General features: G+C 36.6%; 1 pseudogene; it reads right to left on the reverse strand.

The window, feature by feature from the left end:
• Positions 1–1,817: 1,817 nt before the first annotated feature.
• Positions 1,818–2,681, reverse strand: LOC105531035 (annotated as a pseudogene).
• Positions 2,682–24,026: the final 21,345 nt, after the last annotated feature.

The raw sequence follows: 24,026 nt of genomic DNA on the forward strand, positions 1-24,026 counted from the left end.
ATAGATGCAGAAAAGGCTTTTGACAAAATTCAACAGCCCTTCATGCTAAAAACTCTCAATAAATTCGGTATTGATAGTTTCTTAAATGCTTCATATGACCCCACTTCTTCCTCTTTACATATAGACACCTTTTTCAGGAGTCTCTCTAACAAGGAAAGAAAGGCTTAGGCCATGACCTAATGCTTTGGTAGGAAGATTCAGGGCTGGGACGATACCACTGGTGCTCAGGGCATTGCTGGTTGACACCTCGTGATCCAGGATGACTTCTTGATTTCTCAGGAACTCTACAAATTTTATTTTAGTGTTCCTTCTAGAGATAATATAAACCCCTAATTTATCACTGTATACCTTGAATTAATATAATATCATTTCACTTATGTAGTAAGAGTCTTACAGCAATGTTTCAATTTACACTTCTATTTTTGGTACTATTGTCATGTATTTTATTGCTATAAATTATAAACTGTAGGTAATGTTATTACTTTTGCCTTCCAAGAGCCAACTGACTTTTAAAGAATTTTTTTAAAAAGAACACTGGTTCTTAATTTTTCTTACATACTGATCATTTCCATTGTTCTTTATTCCTTCCTATAGATTTATATTTCTATCTTATATTTTATTTTACCTTTCTCTGAAGAACTTTCTTGAGCATTTTTTTGTAACGTCATGTTACAGAGAACAAAGTCTGTAAGCGTTTATCTAGGAATGATTTTATGTTGTCTTCATTGTTGAAGTATTTTTTCCCCTGGATATAGAAATGTAGGTTGACAGTTCTTTTCTCTCACCTCTTTAAAGAAAATGTTCTCTTGTTTCGTGGCCTCCATAGTTTCTGGGGAGAAGTCAGCTTTATTACTGTTACTATCTCTCCAAATGTCATGTGCTCTTTTCCCTTGGTTTCCTTTAAGATTTTTCTTTTATTTTTGTTTTTTAACAGTTTGACTATGATGTGTCTATGTGTGGTTTTCTTTGTGTTTAAACTGCTCAGGCTTCCTGGATTAGTGGTGTGCTGTTTCTGAACAGTTTTGGGAATAAAATCAGGCAAAATTTTTTGAAGTATTTTTTATGCCCTATTACCTTTGCCCTCTCTTTCTGGGATTACAATTACATATGTGTTAAACAACTTAACACTTACCTGCTTGTCATTGAATGCTTTAATTCTTACCATTTTAAAATTATTGTTTAATGTGCTTCAATCTGAAAATTTTCTATTGACTTGTCTTCAAGTTCACTAGTATTTTCTCCTGTTGTGTCTAGTTTGCTTAAAATACCATCCAGCAAATATTTCATTTCAGTTGCTAAACCATAATTCTCAGCAAACTAACACAGGAACAGAAAACTAAACACCGCATGTTCTCACTCATAAGGGGGAGTTGAACAATGAGAACACATGGACACAGGGAAGGGAACATCACACACTGGATTGGAGCCTGTTGGCGGGTGGGGGGCTAGTGGAGGGATAGCATTAGCAGAAATACCTAATGTAGATGACAGGTCGATGGATGCAGCAAACCATCATGCACGTGTATACCTGTGTAACAAACTTGCACATTCAGCACATGTATCCCAGAACTTACAATAAAATAATAGTTTTAGAATTTTTATTTTGTTCTTATTTAGTTTCAATACATGGAATATAGTTAGAGTATGTGAAGTTCTGTATTGTCCTGAGATTTCCCATTTTTTTGCCCATTATATTTTTTTCTATAGCTTCTATAATATATTTATCACTGTTACTTTGAAGTCCTTATTTCTTTTCTTATCTTTTTTCTTTCTTTTTTTTTTTTGTAGTTAGCTATTTAATGAGGTTCTCAAGACATTTAGAACACCAATTTGTGAGGGTAAATTCCATTCATCAGGGCAAACACAGATTGCAGGTAGCCCTGGAGCTGAGGAACAGCTTTGATTTTTGGTAAAATTTGTGAGTCCACAGCTTTCCAATCAATCTCGCGCTGCTCTGTAATCTCGTATTTCTCTTTTTCTGTGTCGAAGAGCTCACCTTCCTGGTGTCTGGGCTTCCACAGCTGCTGCTTCTTGAAGTAAGCATGAGTAAGATGTTTTGGGATTTTTACATTGCTGATATCCATTTTGGTTGAGGGGGCAATGACAAATTTCTGGTGTGTTCTTCACAGAGGAACTCGATTGAGGACCAGAGGTCCAGTCACAAGTAACAGGCCACTAGCCAGCTGCTTCAGGAAAACCACTCTCTTGCCCCTGTGGCTTCCAGTGAGGATGATCAGAATGGTCCCCGGGGTAATGCTGACTCGCAGTTTTCTCATGTGCTAACTGAAGGGTTTTTTCCTGTGGCTCAACAGCTTTTGAGGCACATCTTCAGTAGGATAATATCTAGGCATTTTGTGAAGTTTAACCACCCAGGTACCGCCGTTCTTGTCACCACCAACTGGTTTTGTAAGAGTTGCAAGAACCTTCTCCTTCTTTTTCTTTTCAACCTTGGATTTAGCGGCTGAGTACTTCCTCTTGTACATGGCCTTTCTGGAATACATGGCAGATTGGGAATACCTGCCAATTCCTCTGACAAGGACAGGGTTGCGGCTGCAATGGGGCTGCCCCTTCTTGGGCTTAGCCTTGAGGTTACCTTTTTTCACCTTGCCACCAGCATCAGCCTTCTTGGCTTCGAGTTTCTTCTCTTTAGGATCTGGCTTCTCAACTTTTTCACCCGCCATCTTGCAAGATGGGAAAGAGCTGAAGTCCTTATTTCTTAGCCCGATCTGGAGCACTGGGGGGCATTTGTAGTTTTATTCTTACTAACTCTTTTTTCTTTTTATCATAGGCCATGTTTTTGCAAATCTAAAGATACTTCATCTGAATATTGTAGATTATGTGTTTTAGAGACTTCGGATCCTGTTATAATTCCCTGGGGGGTGTTCAATCTTGTCTTGGGCTCCTTGGAGTCTCATCCCATGCATACAGTGTTCAGGGTCCACAAAGAATTTGAGGGAAGTTTGCATCCAGATTTTGTAGGTCCCCCTCTGTGACTCCTTTCTTTCTTAAACTTTCTTAAACTCCATTCACTTCCAGCTATGTTGGCAGGCTCACATTCCATCATCTGACTTCTGAGACCGGTAATGCCATCTATGATTTTCCTTTCGGTTCTCTGCTTTAACTGCACTGTAGAAAAGGAAATACCCTCGGCAGAATCAGAAGGAGGGTAAGAAAGGCAGGCAGCTAGGTTGTTAAGGTATGAGGAGGCATTCTTTCTCAGGGTCATGAAGAGCAGGGTCGCGACTTGACAGCATGTGCCTCCTTACATTTTACACCCCAGGTGCCTCTCATTCTTACTTTATTCTCAGCCCTGTCTGACCTTCAGAGAGAAAACTACATAAACTAGAAAAGGGAAAATAAAACTACAAAAGAAGACAAGAAGAGAGCAAGAAAGAAACTAAAGAAACATCTCCTTTTCCTAATAAAAATCTACTTTAAAAACCTCATTATATATCCATGTATCTATACAGCGCGCACTCTCGCTCTTACGCTCACTCGCGCTCTCCTCTCTTTGTCTCTCTCTCTCTCTCTCCCCCTCCCCCCCCTTCTCTCTCCACAAACAGAAAGAGAGCTGAGGGAGACTATGAATTAGAGATTTCAGTGGATTTGGGGCAAAAGAAAGCAGTTGGATAAGTGGGACATGTCTTGCATTTTGCAGAAAGCTGAAATGCATTCCAGGGCCTTTAGAGAAAATGAAAATTAGAAGTAAGGCTATTTGAATCATAGAACCCTGAAAAAGCTGGGCAGGAAGGAGTGAGAGACACCACTAAAATCAGGGGGTAGGAAGTCTGTGTAATAATTAGTTAAACCTTAGCATCCCTCCTGCTTTCCCAAATAGATGATCATTTTTCTAAATACTTCAGAAGACACAGGATGTTATTCCTATGGAGAGGTGAGGATGCCCTGTCTTTGGCCAGAGGTTAAGCACTGTATAAGAAGTAAGAGGATTGAAAGAACATATATCTCTAGTGGGGATGTTCTTGGCCCTCTTTTAATACTCTTCATCCAGCATGCTGGCAGCCAGCCTTACATATCTCTTGGCAAGGAGCTGGAAGATTCTTCTCTGGAGAAGCTGGTCCAAGAGGAACGCCTACAGATACTAACATTTGAAAATATTCCAATGAGATGGTGGGGACCTGGCCAGATTTACAACAACAATCTGAGACCTAAACCCACTTATCTCAGAAACTAATAAACCAAATAGGAGAGAAAAAAAAAGACTTCAATTATATGAGAAACAAGTGAGATACATAACATCTTGTATTTAATAAACTGAGACTAAGCAAAAATTGTACTATTAATAAAATTCTACTGTGTTAGGCCCCAAAGAAAAATAATCTCCATAAATTTCCATAAAGGAAAATTTTTATAGACAACATTTAGCTATAAAACAGGAAATTATAAATTACTAATAAAAACTTCTTGGTTGCAAGCAACAGAACTTACTATGACTCTTTTAAGCAGTGGAGAAGTACATTGGAAAGATAGCAGGGGGCTTACAGAATCAACTATAGGCTGGAGAACCAGGCAAGATGCAAGAAAGTCCAGGTCAGACATCAGGAAAGATGGTCAAGGTCTAGTTCAGATGTCACATCGTGCATTGCTATTATTAGACACTTGCCACTACTAGAGTCTTGCTGCAGCCCTCACCTCTGGACTCTATACATCATTGCCCTTACCACTGTAAACAGTTCAACTGTCCCTATACTTTTTTCCTCCTTCCATATTCAAAATCTAGGACAAGAGCATTGAATTGGCTAAGTCTAAGTCATGGCCATTCCATAACTATCCTGAGGTGAGCAGAGAAAATGACAAGGCCATTCCACTGGGACCCACACAACATGTGCTAACCTGAAAATTAAAGGGGTGATTGGATGCTAGGTAGCACAAAACAACAAGCATGCACTATTAAACATAACAAAATAAAATAAAGATAAATGCCCTGTACTATCCATGTGAATTTTAAAAAATAAAATTTAAATAATTCAATGGATAAATAAATGTTTATTATTTGGGAAAAATGAAAATGTGAGCAGAACATCAAAACCGATGAAGAAATACAGCCCTGTGTCACTTAATGAGGGGATACGTTCTGATAAATGTGGCATTAGGCAATGTTGTTACTGTGCCAACATCATAGATACAAACCTAGATGCTGTAGCCTACTGCACACCTAGGCTACAAAACTGTGCAGCATGTTACTGTACTGAACTCTGTAGGCAATTATAACACAAGGTAAGTATATGTGTATCAAGCAACTTCTAAACATAAAAAATGTACAGTAAAAACATGATGTGTTAATGTTATTGGAACCATGGTTTTATATGTGGTCTGTCATTGACTGAAACATCATTGTTTGGTGCATGACTGTATTTAGAGTCCAGTTTTTAACAAAATGCATATATTAGGAAAATGAAGATAAAGCATATCACTCCACAAGCCAAAAAAAACAAAAACAAAAAAAACCAAAAACCGCTATCTCAGGAAGAGACAGAAAACCTGAAGATATTAAGAAAAAGGGAAAACAGAAAACATAATTGTACATTCATTACCCTAAGGAGGCAACCAATCCCAAATTATTGGAAAGAAGAGTCCTATCAAATCTTTTAGGAACAGAGAATTCTATTGACACTATTCAAATGGAAAAGAAAGTTCCCTAAATCATTCTATGTGGCTTATGTGGTTATATAACTCACATGAAAATAACTGGATGAGAATAGCATAAAGAAAAAATAGATCAATTTCACTGTGAGCATCAATGCAAAAAATATGAGTGTGCTATTTTCAAATTAAATGCAATAATAGATTAACAGAATAACCACATTCCAAGCTTGGCTTATCCCAGGATTGCAAGAATGATTCAACAACTGGAATCTATTACTCGAAATTAACATATTAATTGAAAAAACAAACACATTATATTATCTTCTCATAGACACCACAAGGGTTTTGATAGCATTTAACATTCATTTCTGATTTTAAAAAACCTCATCAAGTTAAAAATAGAAAACAGCCCTTCAGGCTGATAAAACTCTGTATCACAAAATTACAGTACACATCCTAACAATTACTGAAACACTAAACATCCCTTAGAAAGTCAGTGTGGCAGACAATATTAGTTGTCTACTCATTATTCATTACCCATTTTTTTGCTAGCAAAATATCAATGTCCTTTCTAGGGATCAAGGTCTAGTTGAATGCTCATTTTCTCAGCCTCTGTGGCTGTTAGGGCTGATCATATAATCAAGTTCTGTTTGCTTAATTGTGGGTGGAAGTCTCCTGTGCGTTCTGAGAATGCGTCTTTCACTTTCTTGATAAAACGTGGTACCAGACGGTCCCTACTTGTCTTTCATCTTTTTGCCTTGATTATGAGAAAAAGCCATGCTGCAACCAAAAAGTAAGAAGCCTGAAGGATAAAAACCAACATAGTAAAGATGATGCAGAGAAAAATATAAACAGCTCGACTCAGTTTTGGCAGTTTTATTAAGCAGTTGTATCATAACCAGCAACTTATGGACTCCTAATTATAAAAGAAGAGAGCAGAGAGGGAAGGGAAACTTTAGTTGAGTTAATCATAGTGGAAACATTTCTAACAGAAATACCCAGAAACAAGACAAGAATGCTTGCCATACCCAATACTATTTAGTGGTGTATATTACGGCCAATATAGTAAGAAGAGAATCCTTGAATAAAATCTACAGGGACCGGCAAAGAGGCCAATTTCCACTTTTAGTGAACCAATATATCTTGCTAGAAAATTCAAGAAAAATTTAAAACCAAAATAATGAAAGAATAGTAAAGTGACTGGTTACAATATCAACATAAAATGATCAGTAGCTTTCCTAACCAATATTTGTGATAAGCAAATATAATAAATGGTCCCATTCACAATAGTAACAAAATTATAAAATAACTAATAGGAAGGGTACAAGATCTGTTTGAAGACAACCATGAAGCTGTACTAATGACTAAAGACAGATATACTATGATCCTGGAAAGAATGATTCAATGTCTTAAAGATGCCAATTGTTTAAAAAATTATTTTTAAAACTCAGTGGAACACAAAGTTAAAGTTCCTAAAAGGGTGTTTTATAAAACTTGGTGAGAAGTTTTTAAAGTTCCAGAAAAAGATGAATTGGACAAAATAGGCAAGAATATTTGAAAACAACATTGAAATATGAATAAATATACCCTACCATACATCAGCATACTATAAAACCATAGTAATTAAAGCTATATGGTTTTGTCACAGTAATAAATCAGTTCAACAGAACTGAATAGTCAATAAAGAGACCCATGTTTATGATCAAGTTGTGCATGTGGATGCGTATACATGTGTGTATGCTAGCTTCTATGTCTAGAGTTAAAGACAACGTGACACTTTGGAAATTTTGTTATTAAGGAAACATCATTCAAGTGGTTATATAAAAGTAAGCTACCCATTGCCCTGGTGGAGGGGTATGCAAAGGTACTGGTGAGAATATTGTTAAATTCGAATATGGGAGAAAGGCCAGACCTCTGACCTCTTCGTTTTTGTGGTTCCGTGTTGTTCTGACCCCTCTGGTGACTTCAGATTGTCTCACTCAGATCTATTGGAATCAGAAGACATCAAGAACCTCAGAAGGTGGTCATTGGGAAGGAGATTGCCTGTGAGCGGTGTGTCAGGTCGGGGAGGTCTTTTGAATTGCTGACCACAGCTCTGTAGCAGAGCTTGGATCCCCAGAAAGAATGGGAACTCTTTCACACACCAACTGTGGCTGAGACTGGGAGCTCTAATGGCTGTAACACTCTGGCAAACTGCTATGATTGGACATGAGATCTGAGCATGTGAGTGTGCACTAACAGATCTGTACTGTTGGAGGGCAAAGCAGCCACTACTGCAGACTTTGGGACTCTGTACCAGTCCAGGCTTAAATACAGAAGTGGACAAATGACCATCAGATTGTATAGGGATCAATGTTTAAGAGCAACACTCTGTGGCAGAGACAAAAGTACTGATGGTAATGAACTGATCAGATGTTGCAATGCTCTCTGCCTGGTATTTGGAAGTAGGCTTGAGAAAGACCCCTTTCCCCCATGCTGTTACAATTTAATGCTAGGAAGGTGGGAGGCATCAGGAAGATACTAAGTTTTCTACTGGTAAGATATTTAAGGCTTGATGAATGGAAAAACAGATATGACTTTGTATGTTTCCCTAATTGATAAACTCACAAAGGTGCAAAAAATTATAGATAAAATTAGATGTAATCTGTATTTTCCCATTAAAATTGTAAATGGAATCATAGTACGAATGCATTGTTATGAACTTAACTGTTTACATTCCATATGTATCTTAGACATTTTCCTATATCAGTATATGTAGATATTATCTATTCTTTTAAAGTATTTTCCGAGATCTTCTTATAGGGATATATAAAAATGTATTTATTTTGCCCACTATTGATGAACATAGGGATCCTTTCTACATTTTTGCCCTAAAAAAATGCAGCAAAGAATATCTTTGCAAATATATCTTTGCATCATTGTATAATTTTATTCATAAGTTGAATTCCTGGAAATAAAATGACTATATCAAAGTGTATGTATAAAAAATTTTAAAGCTACTGCCAAATTGCACTCTAAAAATTTGTTTTAGTTTGTAGTAGCCAAAATAATGTTTAAGTGGGCCTGTTTCTGTATTGGCAAACATTGGATATTCTCAAACACTTAAATCTTTGCCAATCTGAATTAAAGCTATATGGTTTTGTCACAGTAATAAATCAGTTCAACAGAACTGAATAGTCAATAAAGAGACCCATGTTTATGATCAAGTTGTGCATGTGGATGCGTATACATGTGTGTATGCTAGCTCCTATGTCTAGAGTTAAAGACAACGTGACACTTTGGAAATTTTGTTATTAAGGAAACATCATTCAAGTGGTTATATAAAAGTAAGCTACCCATTGCCCTGGTGGAGGGGTATGCAAAGGTACTGGTGAGAATATTGTTAAATTCGAATATGGGAGAAAGGCCAGACCTCTGACCTCTTCGTTTTTGTGGTTCCGTGTTGTTCTGACCCCTCTGGTGACTTCAGATTGTCTCACTCAGATCTATTGGAATCAGAAGACACCAAGAACCTCAGAAGGTGGTCATTGGGAAGGAGATTGCCTGTGAGCGGTGTGTCAGGTCGGGGAGGTCTTTTGAATTGCTGACCACAGCTCTGTAGCAGAGCTTGGATCCCCAGAAAGAATGGGAACTCTTTCACACACCAACTGTGGCTGAGACTGGGAGCTCTAATGGCTGTAACACTCTGGCAAACTGCTATGATTGGACATGAGATCTGAGCATGTGAGTGTGCACTAACAGATCTGTACTGTTGGAGGGCAAAGCAGCCACTACTGCAGACTTTGGGACTCTGTACCAGTCCAGGCATAAATACAGAAGTGGACAAATGACCATCAGATTGTATAGGGATCAATGTTTAAGAGCAACACTCTGTGGCAGAGACAAAAGTACTGATGGTAATGAACTGATCAGATGTTGCAATGCTCTCTGCCTGGTATTTGGAAGTAGGCTTGAGAAAGACCCCTTTCCCCCATGCTGTTACAATTTAATGCTAGGAAGGTGGGAGGCATCAGGAAGATACTAAGTTTTCTACTGGTAAGATATTTAAGGCTTGATGAATGGAAAAACAGATATGACTTTGTATGCTTCCCTAATTGATAAACTCACAAAGGTGCAAAAAATTATAGATAAAATTAGATGTAATCTGTATTTTCCCATTAAAATTGTAAATGGAATCATAGTACGAATGCATTGTTATGAACTTAACTGTTTACATTCCATATGTATCTTAGACATTTTCCTATATCAGTATATGTAGATATTATCTATTCTTTTAAAGTATTTTCCGAGATCTTCTTATAGGGATATATAAAAATGTATTTATTTTGCCCACTATTGATGAACATAGGGATCCTTTCTACATTTTTGCCCTAAAAAAATGCAGCAAAGAATATCTTTGCAAATATATCTTTGCATCATTGTATAATTTTATTCATAAGTTGAATTCCTGGAAATAAAATGACTATATCAAAGTGTATGTATAAAAAATTTTAAAGCTACTGCCAAATTGCACTCTAAAAATTTGTTTTAGTTTGTAGTAGCCAAAATAATGTTTAAGTGGGCCTGTTTCTGTATTGGCAAACATTGGATATTCTCAAACACTTAAATCTTTGCCAATCTGATATATGCAAAATTGTATCTCTTTATCACTTTGTTTTGAATTTCTTAAAATATAGGCTGAGGATATTTTCAAATTTGTTGGCCATTTGTATTTCTTCGTACATGAGTTGCCAGCAGTGTTCTTTACAAGTACTTTTACTGAGCTAGTATTATCATTTCTAATTTTTAAGAATTTGTTTTACTAATGCATTCTTTCCTAGATTTTAACTTTCTTCTGTCATTCTGTTTTATGTGTTTCCTTTGGAAATAGCAAAGAGCTATGTTTTAACCTAAATACAATTCTTTATTTTTACTAAGTAAATTGTATTTATGTTAATGATGACTTTTGATCTGTTTGATCCCTTTGTGGGGGGGATATTACTTTATTTCACTTGATTTTATTTAAATTATGCGTATCACATTTAAAATTTTATCTCCCAGCCCCCCTTTCCTTAATTAAATTAATTTTCTTTGTTTCTTCTTTGTTCCTTAAGTGGTTTGGAAAGTATACATCTCATGTATATTCAGGTAATAGTTATTCTTAAATATTTAACAGACATGTTTGAATTACCTATCAAAATAAAGAATTATAGCAGTAATAGCCTTCTCTTTTTGAACAAGAGAACTTTAGATTTTAGCCTGTTTTAACTTACTACATTGCTAGTCTCACCCTTATCTCAGTGCACCACTCAGGTTTTGCTGAAATAATTGAAATTTTAGCTTCAGGTTGCTATTATTATTATAACTGTTTTATATTTCTCACTTCAAATTTTAAAAATAGCAGTTAATTTCACAGACATTATGAGCAATTGTTTAGATGCACTCTGTTTTACTTGTTCATAACTTACCACTATTTCTCCTCTATCACGTCTTCTTTCTTCTTGAGGTATTTATTTCTCAGATTCAGTTTTGCTTATTTAATGCAGTTTTCAAGGTCTTTACACAGAAATATATTTAGAGTGTACTCTTTTAGTTTTTGTGTATCTAAGAATATCTTTATGCCTCCTCATATGGCAAAAAGATCAGCCTTTTCTGTTTGTAACTTTTCAATGTCATTTTCCTTGACCTGAGTCCTGAGGGATGAGTTTGAATTCTAGTGTTCATGTGACTGGAGAGAGGAGACATTCCAGACAGAGGGAAGAACATTTGGAGAATTTTTAGAAGACTAATGGCCATTAGATTTATTCTTGGATATGAAGGAAGAAGAAAAGGAACATATCGAAGGTAAAAATGTAGTTAAGGAGGGAAAAAAAAGAACCAAAGGTATAATATTTTATGACATAATTTTACAATTGAAATTGGTAGAAGTGGTGACATCATATAAGAAGCCAAAATTATATAAATAAAAAGCCAAGATCAAAGAGAAGAATAAGAAGTCTAGAAATCAAAAAGAGAGTGAGAAAACTGTAGACTTATAAAGATACATAGAGAAATAGGGAGGGAGAGATGGAAAGGGAGGGAAAAAGAATTGAATTTGGCTGGCAAGATGTAACTGGTAACTCAAAGAAGACAGTGAACATGAAAGCTATGGAGTACTCATTTGAAAAGCTTAGTTTAAAGGAAGGAAAGATTGAGACTGGTGTTTGGAAAAAATAATCTTCATGAAAAAATGGTGAAACAGCTGTGCATCCTGCTTCCCAGAATGTGTAGAAGATAAATCTGGACGTTTGAGGAGGTCTGATGTTGGGCTCTATCTACTTTTCCAAATCTTTCCTCACTCTCTTAATGTGTACTTAAAATAAACATTTTAAATAAAAAAATCATTCTGATGATTTCCCATGAACACCAGGAAGAAATGTAGATCCTACTACATAGGAAATATTTCTGGCTGAGGCACTAATTCCAGTCTTGTGACAGCACTGACTCAGAGGAAGACTGCTCCAACAGGCCTCCTTTGCTTGTCTCTACTGACCACACACATTCATTTCCAGAGTAAAATAATTACTGAAAATACAAGACTCTTCCCAATAAATTTCCTGTGACATTCTTCGACCTCAGTTTACCCCCAAGCGAGAAATGCGAAAGTAAGAATGCCACAGAGACTGGGTTTAGCACAGCTCTGATTATCTGTCCTTGGTAGTGGAAAATATTTTCTCTCGATTTGGATGCTTGGATCTGGCCCCATGGGCTTTTTCTCTTCGATGAAGCAAGGACATCAGGCTTAGTTACAGCTGGGGTCTCCTTAGCTTATCTTAAATTGCTCAGGGATAGAGTAAATGGCATTGAGATGTCAAAAGCCAACGGGGCCATCAAGTAAGAGTGTGAGTATTATATTCTGTTTTATGTGTCAGGCATTACAAAACTACTAAGCAATCTTCTATAATTTTTCCCTCTGTTTGCAAAGGAAAATCAAGTAAAGGTAATGAGTACATATTGATTCTGAGAGACAGGTATTTTAATTTTGGGAGCTACTCTATAAGATAGAGAGTTTGATATAACCTTGTCTTACCCCTGCCCCCTGATCTCTGGGCAGGGAATAGCCTGTCATTGAGCAAACACAGAGGTGATTTTGAGAACATTTTCTGTTCTGTCCTGGGGTACTATTTCTCATTGGGTAGGTTTCCCTCCATCTCCCCAACACCACCACCTTTTTAAAGCAGTATAAATGCAAATGAATTGAGTGATTTACAGCTGCCCTCAGTCATAGCAGCTGGAGAAAATTGCTTTTGTACAGAGCTGGTTCTCAGCGCTCTTAGATATTTTCTGATTTTTCCACAAGCAAGCTGTGCTGACCAGGGAGAGGGGCTGGGCATAATCCTTCATTAACTTGACAGGAGAAAAGCATATGACAATGTCACAGTGTCCCAATTCTGGGCAGCATGTGAGAGGTGCCCCTGTCTCTTTAGAAGGGAGATGAAAATGGGAGAAGGTAACTTTTCCCCTGAACAAAAAGCTACAAGGAAAGAAAACATGTATTTATCTCTTATTCTGTATCAGGAACTGCGTCAAATGCTTTTATTTGCCATTGGTTATTCCTTTGAAACTCTACGAAGTAGGTGATAGTGTTCCCAATTTTTTAGATGAAGGAACATCTATAGGGAGTTTAAGATACTTCCTAAGGCCACGTGGCAACCTTCTTTCACCTATAGCAATTGCCCTGTCCTGCAGAACAGGGAAACTAATCAACAGACCGGTTGACTCCTTTGGAGGGAAGAAGGGCTGTACTAATTCAGGTCAGGAAATAACAGGGTTCATTTGTTCCAAAAAAGATTCAAAAAGAGTTGAAAAAGCCTCTCCCACTTCATAATGCACACAGTATGCATCTTCTAGGTCAATGGGCTTCAGACTTTTTATAGAAACACATTTTATGATGTGACCCCTAACCGCACATGTGCATAATGTCTCTCAAAGTTGCTTATTTGATTAGAAAATGCTGGCTGGTGCTCCACTAAATTGATTTTATGATCACTCACACAGTGATCTGTCGTTAAAAAATCACTCCCTAAACCACAAAAATGAACAAGTAAAACATTCAATCCCCAGCCTCACCTAATTTTTAAAATTATTTCTCCAACTTTCTCTGATCTCATACAAATTACTCATTTCAAGACCTAATTACTCCATCCGCTTTTTTCTTCAGTCTTCTCTGATCATTGAAAGTCTTTGACCACATAGATGTATTTAGTAGAAGTTAAATCCTGGACTTACCTAATGAAAGGTTAAGTTTAGACTTGGCCTCTCAGAGCCATATATAACATCTTAATAAAAGGCACAGGCATTTGGTTTAACTTAGCTTTGTGGATTCCTCATGTCAGGACCTTAAACCACATAGCATATACTCTGATCCCTTGCTAGAAGATATCACAGATTTTTGAACTTAAAAATGCCCAATGGATGAGAGTTATGCAATGGTAGGAAGACCTAAAAGTGGAACAGAAACTGGTAACCCGTGTGGCCTGATTGATGGCTTCCAGTAACTATTTCGGTACACCCATAGGTTATCCAGAGCTCCTGGGTGCAAAGCTTAGAAGTCATGAATTATACTGTGAGGCTTATTGTGAGGTAGAAGGCTCAAGACTTCTCATCATGTTTCTTTTGTTTTTAATGATTTATGAACAGTCTTTGACCTGGGCCTCACCATTCTATTTCATTTAGAGAGTATAATAATTATAGAAGTGAACTGTAAGGCAGAAATAGTCCTATATAAATGCTACTATAAATGTGTGCCATTCTTTGCTTAAGTTGGGTCCTAGACCAAGCCGCAGAACCAAAAGGATTTCAAATGCATGTTGTTGGTGGCTCCAGGGGTTACTGGGGTTTCTGGTTTGCAGAGGCCCTGTAGGGGGCCAGGAAACAGAATCAGAAGTTCCATATTCCTCAGTGGTGAGGGTCTTATCAGACTCTAGTGCAAATCCTTTTTGCTTTTCTTCATGGAATTCCATCCATCTTATAAGCCCCACAAATAAATGTCTATTCATAAATATATTAAGTACTTGGCTTTTAGAAGCAGAAGAAAGAAAAGGGTATTAATTCTACTAATGTTTACCAGGATAAGGAATGTGAGGTACAAGCTGTGAGGAGCTTTCCCTAGATTTCTGCCTAAAGGAAATGTCCAATAAACTTATTAATGCTTGATTTCTACCTTCCTGGGGTTTTCAGGATTTCCTGGGCTGCCATCTCCTTGCTCCATCCATGTACTAATAAATCCATTGATTAATTGTACTTACCTGATATTTATGGATACCAGATACTGGCTAGGTTCTGCTAAGGAAAAATAATTTAATCACAGTCCCTTCCTACATGTAATGCAGAGTCTAGAAGCATGAAAATAACTGTGTAGTTCAAAATAGCATTCACATGAGTAAAAGTCTATTAGAAAAATATGGGGACAGGAGAATCCCACAAAACTTCCCAGTGACATTGCTGCCTCTGTGGGGACAGATCCTCACAGAACTGTGAAGCAGGTAACATTTATCTGCCTGAATATGTTCCAGGAGTTTAGAGGATAAGAACAGGGCAAGTCCAAGCTGTCACTGATCTTTCAAGACTGGAACTATAGGAGGGCTGATTGAATGCTATTACTGATAATAATCAGAATTCAGAGTAAATGGCCCTGTGCTTTCAAATGTAATGCAGATAAAAACTAAATGCCTAAGTGATTTTTTATCATTAACACAGTCATGGCAGGCTATTTGATAAAGCTACTAGTTGTCCTGTTGTGGAAGCCCTTCTCCTAAGACACGGCAAGAGGTAGTATTGATTTTTTAATCCTCCATTTACGTTTCTTTTAACCTGGACCAGAGTAACTTACCCAGGCTTGGATGTCTTCCTCATACTGGTTTCTTACAAAGGACAAACCTTATTTAACCAACGATCTGCAAATGACAGGCTTGTTTCTGCAATCTATTTTTCTTTGTTGCCTTGGAAATAGATTAATATCTAAGGGAGATGAAAACTTTCTTAGAACTGATTTCTCTTTTTTGAATCAAGAGAGATAAATAGGATGAAAAACTATAATGCCATATGTAGAGGCATTCAAGTTCAAGAATTCCTTGAACTTTTACTTAAAACTTGATTGAATGTGAGCTCTACATGGACAGGTATCTTTGCTTTGTTCACATTGATAACTCAAGCATCTAGAACCATGCCTTACACACAACAGATGCTCAATTATACAAACCCTTGAATCTTCAACAGTCCAGTGTGATCTTCCTCAGGGACATGAAAAAATGCAACATGGACTTAGAGTAGAAATTAATCATCTAGAGGGAATTTATGAAGCATTTATATGTACTCATTCTACATCATTAAAAAATGTTTGTTGCAAGGAAAGGCATTGAGATTGCTTTTGGGTAAAATAGGAAATAGGAATATTTTCACTTCTGAATTCCTTTCTTCTGCTTCCTTACGAAATAAGTGTCTTTTGCTTATCATCCCTTTTCCAACCCATATCCCACCATTTATTCTTGTTCCAGGGAGACATCTCTCAATCACATACTACATCATACTATGAAATTATGGTGCAAGGATAAAGAATAGGAATATCTAAGTAGGTCCAAATAAGTACATATTTTTTAGGGCAATGTTTTCTAACTTTGTTACTACTGACATTTTAGACCAGGTAATTCTGAGAGGTCCATCATGTGCATAGAAGAATGTTCAGCAACATCTCTGGTTTTCACCTACCAGATGCCAGTACCACCTCTATTTTGTCCACTTCCTCTCACCCTGTTGTAATAATGAAAAATGTCTCCAGACATTGGTCCTCTGGGGAGGGGGAGAAAAATATCCTTTTGGTTGAGGACCACTGCTTTAGAGAAATGTTTGGTTTCTCCAAGGGTATTTATCATTATCAAGCTGAATATTCTGCTAAAGGAATTTCAGAGAACTGCAATACATATAATTGAGAGGAATTTGTTAGGAGGTCTTTTGAAATGCCTTTAAGGTGACTGTTTACTTAATTTACCTTTGTGAATAGCTATAATACAAAGACTCTTTCACTCTTGGACCTCGGGTTGGGGTTGAGTAAATTAAGCATCTATGGGTTATCTGAGAACTCTTTTGATTGTATATATGGGACTGGACCTTAACTTCACATTCGTCCCAGGTGACCTTACCTCATTTTTAAGCTTGTTGGAACATATCATGTTTCTGTTCTTAATGATGACATAATGGTGATGTTCAGATTATGATATCATCATGATAACTATAATAATGAGAATAATATTGATGAATGCTTTATATGTGCCAGCCACTGTGTTAAGTGCTTGATATGGAAATAATTCACATAATTCTGTCAGCAACACTGTGATGAATGATAACAACTGTGTTGTGTAGCAGATAAAGGAGATTGTATGCTCATTGTCATCATTATTAATAGCTGACTGCAGAAAATATGTTCCTGAACAATTGATATGGGTAGAACACACTGGTAAGTAAAAGAAAATATATCATACTCTGGCTGTTCTTAGTTTGTTGTATTATTCATCTTTCTGCATTGTAATTATTTGTATACAAGTCTGTCTCTCTTCACTAGACTCTTAAACCACTTGTGAGGGTCTGACTTATTGCCTTTGGTATCCCCAGTACTTACCACATAACAAGCACTTCAATGTGTATTGAATGTGTAAAGGAATGAATAAGAGAATGGAGGCTGTGCTGTGTTAAAGAGGACAGCACAAGTGAAGGAAGCTCTGCTTGTCATTTCCAGATTACTTGATTCAGCCATCAGGACTCAAAAAACTCTCTTCCACACCTCTTGTTGTGGGGATAAGAAGGTCTTAAAGGCTTACTACATAATGCTATACTTGTGGGTCAAAATGAAAAAGAGAGTAACATTTTTGGATCACATATTATGTGTGTGAAGCCAATTCTCAATTGTCATCTCATTTTATTCTTGCATAGACCTGGATAGATGGGTATTATTTCCATCATTTTGAAAATTAAACAAGTAAGGCTCAAAAGTGCTATTAAATTTATTTTCTTTCAGATTGATCACTGTTCTTACTGGAGATAGCACTTTTACTGAATTCTTTATTTATGATGCAAGATGCACATTGATCTGACCTGTATCCTCCCCCAGAAAACTCTGTCCTGAAAAATGAGTGTACATTCCAATGTGTGAACTGAATTTCATTATTGCCTTTCCCTTACTGTGGCATTCTGTACCATTCCCTTACTGTGGCATTTCATTATTGCCTTTCCCTTACTGTGGCATTCTGCTGTCTCATTGTTTTCATTCTTAAATGAGCATTGTTCATTTCTGCCATCAGACCATGTCAGCAACTACTTTGAAATCCTTAAATGAAAGACCCTGCATAAACAACAAATATGGTATTCCAGTGACAGTAAATAATCAAAAGAAAGTAACTTTTGATTACTAAAAAGTTAGTAATCAAGGGCTAAAGTGTCAAGTTTAATCCTTTGCATTCTTTTATCGCCGAGCAGAACCAGGGTGAGTGTATCTTTCCCCAAACTTCCTGAGAACCACACACTAAAGAATTGGGAATTCTGTTTAGTTTTACAGAAGAGTTAAGCAAATCACACCAGTACTCCAATGCATGGCTCCAAGGAGTCTAGGTACATCAAAGAAGATGTTCAGACCACTGAGCCATGCCCTCCAGCTGTCCCAGGAAAACATTTCTTAGACTAAAAATGAACATCTTACTTGTCATCATTGGGCATCATGTAGCTTCCAGGAAAGCAAAGGCTGGTACTTCTTTTAATTTGTTTTGCTATTGTTAAACTTTGTTCATTCTTGTGGTCTACTTTATTTGTGTGTGAGAGAGGCTTAAAAAATACATGTTTTCACTTTATCTCTCTTTTGGTATTTATTTTCTTGGGGACAATCTTATTTAAGGACAATTGGGGATTGCCCAATGGTCAGTAGAGTCATGAGACTGCTATCTAATTTTCCAGTAAGAGGATAAGGTTCAGTAACTGTTTCCTTCTGAAAACTGCCAACCTGTGGGAATTTCCAGTCCCAATTTTTAGGTGTTATCTTTAATTTTGTGGAAAATATCATTTTGGCCCTTTGATGTTCCAGAGCACCTCTACCTTCTGCTATTTCACCCTGTGTGTTGATTGAGACTTTACCAGTACAAAGATGTAATAGCTGGAGCACAGCATTAATAAAAAACAGAAAAAACATCTGAATTCGCTTAAGCCTCTGGACATCTGCCTCTTCCCTTGTGTCTAATCCAGTATGCATGCATGAGTTCTGGGTACCAGGTTAGAGAATAAAATGTCCTAGGACATTGGTGTCTAAAATATTTTCCTTCTTCATTGTATCAGAAAAGATGAAATCATTCAAAAGGCATTTTCCCCTCTGTCGACTAACAATAGTGCAATAGGAATTAGGTTAAGTTCTGAACCAGCGCTTTGGTAAAGCAAATGCCCAATCAGATTCATAGCGTTGGTGACATTCCTTCCCCCAACCCTCTTTGATGGCAGTTTTGACAATGGAAACATTAGAAATATGCACCATTGCGTAAAAAGCTTTTTTATCTTGGGACCAAAAGAAATGCTTTTATGGTTATAAATACACTAAAAGAAACCTCAGGAAAACCTGGAGCAAATTAGTCAATTGCTGTCAAAATGACAGAGGCTGGTATATTTGCCTTCTTACTGTCACTCCCTGGCTGTAACCTTCTCAGTTCTTTTCTAATAGCTTTGCTCCACTTAACCTACAATATTCACTATATTTTTATTTTTGGATATTAGGCATTCTTTACTTTTATCATTTGACATGCTAGTTGAATATTTGGACAAAGATGATTTTTGCCCCAAAATGATATAGCGAGGGGAAGTATACCATTGCCATTTAAATTCTAGTCTTCTCTGAAAGTAAAACTGAGTGTCAATAGTATTCTCTTTAAAGAAATAAAAAATCTCTGCATATGAAATCTGCTTGCATTATCTTGAATCTTTGAGTATCTGTGGTCTCCTATCAGTTCACAAAATATATACTTGTTCTGGTATTCAAGACCCAGGAAACCACCTTCTGTTTCCAAACTGGGTGACATTGAAATTCTTTCCCCTTGCCTACTCATCTGAAATTAAAGTTTTGGAAGTTACTGGTGGCCTGACAGTGCCCATGTGGGGCAATTAATAATAGAAGACAAATACCTCTAAGGAATGCTTGCTCAAAACAACTTGGTTCCAAACGTTTTGAGGGACAGGAGAAGTCCTGGGGCTGAACATGAATCCAACAGCATATTTTCCTGGTTGGTTGCCCTCTCACATGGCTCAGTCTGTCTTCCACTATTCTTATATTCTTTCTTTAGACCATACTCAAATGCATTGGCTTTTGGTCAGCATTATGATTCAGAGATGTTCTAAACAACAAAAACCTTAAAAATAATCAAACATATTCTGGGTAATAGTACATTTCAATGAAAACATGAAAGTTTAATAAACAAGTTTTCCTGCTGAAACTTGTCTTTCCTCCTTGCCTCCGTTGGTCATTATCTCCTTCCTTAAACATGTATTGGTTCCACTTTCTCTCTTCTTTTTTACATTGATTCTTATAAGAATCTGAGATATGCCATTATTTTGATATGGATATTTTAGATGAAAAAACTGTTCTTGTTGGGGACTTGTGACTTTTCCATCTTGTCATTGATTGACATTAAGATTTATTAGGGCTTTAGCAATAAGCTTACCCTTTAGGCTTCTTTATTAATACTAAGAAGGTCTTAATTATAATCTTATCTGAGGTATTATGCTATGTAAAGCCCAGAACACAGAGCAATTTAATAGGACCCATTGCCGCAATATGAGCATAATTATGCTCACAGATGCACTTCAACATGACCTAGTAGGGATAGAAGTTGGATTAAGATTTATAACCCAACTCTTCTTGCTCTTAGTTACTCATTCAAGAAGTATTTATTGAAAAGATAGCCCTATGTGGCCATATCTTAGAGCAAGTCCTTATGTACACATAAGAATCACATAGAAACTGTCAAACCTCCTAGACTGGATCATGGGATATGCAAAAATACAAAGACCACTTCATATCATCTCCTATCATTGTCGTATGAGAAGACGACATGAAATTCAAAATATCAGTACTCTTCATGTCAAGCCTATCAGAATGAATTTGGGGAGATTAAAAAAATTAGTTTAATCAAGTAGAAAATACAGGGGAAAAATCCATAATTCTTTATATATTGTGAAATTACATTGTCATTAAAGAGTAATGAAGAGATCAATATCGTGATTATGGGTCTGAGGATCCATGTGCCTATTGAAAGGCAAAAATGCTGAAGAGACTTTAATCTCTGAATGTGAAGCAAGTTTAGACTTAAGCATGTGGATATGCAAAGATAGCAGTTATATTTATATGAATTAATATTTACATTTACTTGTCTCATATGTCTAATAGACATATGTCTATGTTTAGTATTATCTCTAAAAAACTTATAATTTAAATAGAGGGTGCATTGAAGAAATAAAAACAAATATACTCTCTGAGGATACAACGGTGACAAAGGTCTATGCTCTTGCTCGTGAAGTTAATCTCATCAGAGAATACAAGAGAGTAAAGGTTTTCCTTCATTAGTCCATATTTTATTGACTTAATAGGTAAGAAAAAATATAAGGACATGCAATTTGGTAGAACAGGCTACAGAACATATAAACGAAGCTGTCCAGTAAGTTCTTTTATTTCTCTGAGCCTCAGTTTCCTCATCTGTAAAAATAAAGGTGTGATTTACCTACTCTTTAAGCTTACTTCCAGTTCTACAGTCTAAGGCTTTATTGGATATGTATACTAATAAAATACACAAGCACACATACATGAAAAGAGAAGTATAAGATGATATTGTTACCCTGGGTGTAGTCAAAGGAGCAGAAGGTGGACAGTCGCTGAAAGGTGTTTATGGAGAATCCAGTGCTGATGATTCACATCACCTTCCTCATTTTAGAAAGGAGAGCTTGGAGGAGAAGCAGAATGCTCAGAGATGGTTAGAATATTTGGCCAAAAGCTGACAGGTTGATATGGAGAGAGCAGCATAGGCAAAATCAAAACTAGGTGAGAATTCTCAATGTATTTAGGGAATGGGTGAGTAAAAGAAAATGTACAAAGAAAAAGTTGGGGGAGGATGAAGCTGGAAAACTGATTATGAGAGAGTTGCAGCCGTCTGACATCTTTTGATAAGGATCTTTAATTTATCTTAGTAGACAATGGGTAAACATTAACAGTTTAAGCAAAAAGTTAAGGTAGTAAAAGATAACTGGTAAAGGAAGGATGGTTAGATTTGAATTTGTTATCTAGGTCAGGGTTGCCATAATAGTATGCTCAACTTTGGTCCACTGGAATAAAGTAAAAATATATTAGAACTAATGTTTGTTATAATGCTTTATTTTTTACTTAAGAAATTAGCCTTTTGGGCCAGGTGCAGTGGCTCTCACCTGTAATCTCAGTACTTTGGGAGCCCAAGGTGGGTGGATCACTTGAAGTCAGGAGTTTGAGACCAGCCTGGTCAACATGGTGAAACCCCATCTCTACTAAAAATATAAAAAATCAGCCGGGCGCGGTGGCAGGCACCTGTAATCCCAATTAGGCAAGAGAATCGCTTGAACCCAGGAGGTGGAGGTTGCAGTGAGATGAGATCACGCCATTGCACTCCCACCTGGCCAACAAGAGTGAAACTCTGTCTCAAAAAAAGAAATTAGTCTTTGTAATATTGCCTATACAGATTAGATGTAATATATATGCATCATTTATAAATTAATAGACATATATTGATATGTACTCTTTTTTTAAATTGAGGGTCATGAGAAAATTAAGTTTGGAAATAGGATTTGTCTAGATAGGTGATCTTTACCTTGAGATCATTGACCCATTTTGATCTATGGATCTTCAGTCAAAATATTTCCCATTTTATGTATTTTTATTTGTTTGAAATATAAACTAAAAGGAGAAAAGACGTATTTAAATATAATATTTTAAGTACAATTTTAGCAGATTTATAAAACATCTGAAGCCAAAATAATGAGAGTTTGATCTGTGGTTTAGGAAGTTTGGGGTGGAGAAAGTAGAAAAATTAAAGAAATATTTATACAGTCAGCAGAGATTTGTTAATAAATTGGGTTTTGTGAGTGGCGAAAAGAAGTAGCTGTGGTTAAATCTCACATTTCTCCTTTGAGCTTATGTAGAGACAGATGGTGATATTACATTAGATAGAAAAGAGAAGCATGTTTTGGGGGTATATGAGTTGGGTTTGGGATATTTTGAGTTTGTGAAATTGGAGAATACCAGCGGGAGTGAAAAGATCTGGGATTTAGGAAAACAGTGAATTTGGAGCTATATATTTGAAAACGAATTGCACATATATGATAAAATCGTGGACAAAGATGAGATCCCCCACAAACAAAAATGAAATGTCCCAAGAGCATGCGAAATGTGAGAAATGATGAGGGGTCTAGTAAAGAACCCTAGTAAAAACCACGTTTAAGGGGAGGTCAAGTAGGAGGAACGAGAGTAAAAGAGAGAGACAATGCAGGGAAGGAAGAAGAGAACTAGAGTAATAACATCATAAATGAGTCAGTAGAGTAGACCATCTGTGAATATAAGGCCAGCATGTTCAAATGCATAGACATCAATTAGTAAGAAGCTATTAGGTTTAAGGATCCTAAAAAGAACATTCTCAAAACTTTAAAAGATAATTTGTTATGACCAAAGAATAAAAAAGTAAACAGAAAATGTAGTTTATGTTTTAAGAAGATGGATGGTAAAGGAAAGAAATACATTAGGTTAGCACCTAGACAGAGAGGAAGAATCAGGTAATGTTTGTCTGTCTGTATTAAATAATTGAGCACATTATCCATGAGCTTTTAACTGTGAATCTCTGGATATATAACTCTTATTGATGGCAGCTTCTCTTCACTCCCACAGCTTTATTTGATTAATGATGCTTATTCTTCAGGTCTGAGCTAAATAGTTCATTCTTTTTAGGATGTCTTCCCTGACTTCTTGAAATGGGTTAGAACTCTAGAATCTCTTTGGTATTCACCTATAGGTCCCTCTAGCTTGTATTTCATGGAATTCATTATACTGGCCCATTGTAAGTTTTCAGTAAATGACAGCTATTACATTGAGTCATAGGTGTCCTTGAGACTTCTAAGCAGAGCTATCAAATACATAGTCGGATTTATCATCTTGGACCTCAGAAGAAATGGCTAGCTGGAGATAAAATTTGTGGGAGACAGAAAAAAAGGGACAATTGGAGCTACTGGTTTTAATAAGATCCCTAAGAAGACAGTGGGATATAAGGAAGCCTAGGATTGAGCCTTGGCCCACACAGTTAAGTAACCCTGTAATCGAAGATGATTGTCCAAAGGAAGGGAGAAGCCAATGAGTTCCAATTCCCACTTGT

This window comes from Mandrillus leucophaeus, unplaced genomic scaffold (genome assembly GCF_000951045.1).
Source record: "Mandrillus leucophaeus isolate KB7577 unplaced genomic scaffold, Mleu.le_1.0 Scaffold86, whole genome shotgun sequence".
Lineage (NCBI taxonomy): Eukaryota > Metazoa > Chordata > Mammalia > Primates > Cercopithecidae > Mandrillus > Mandrillus leucophaeus.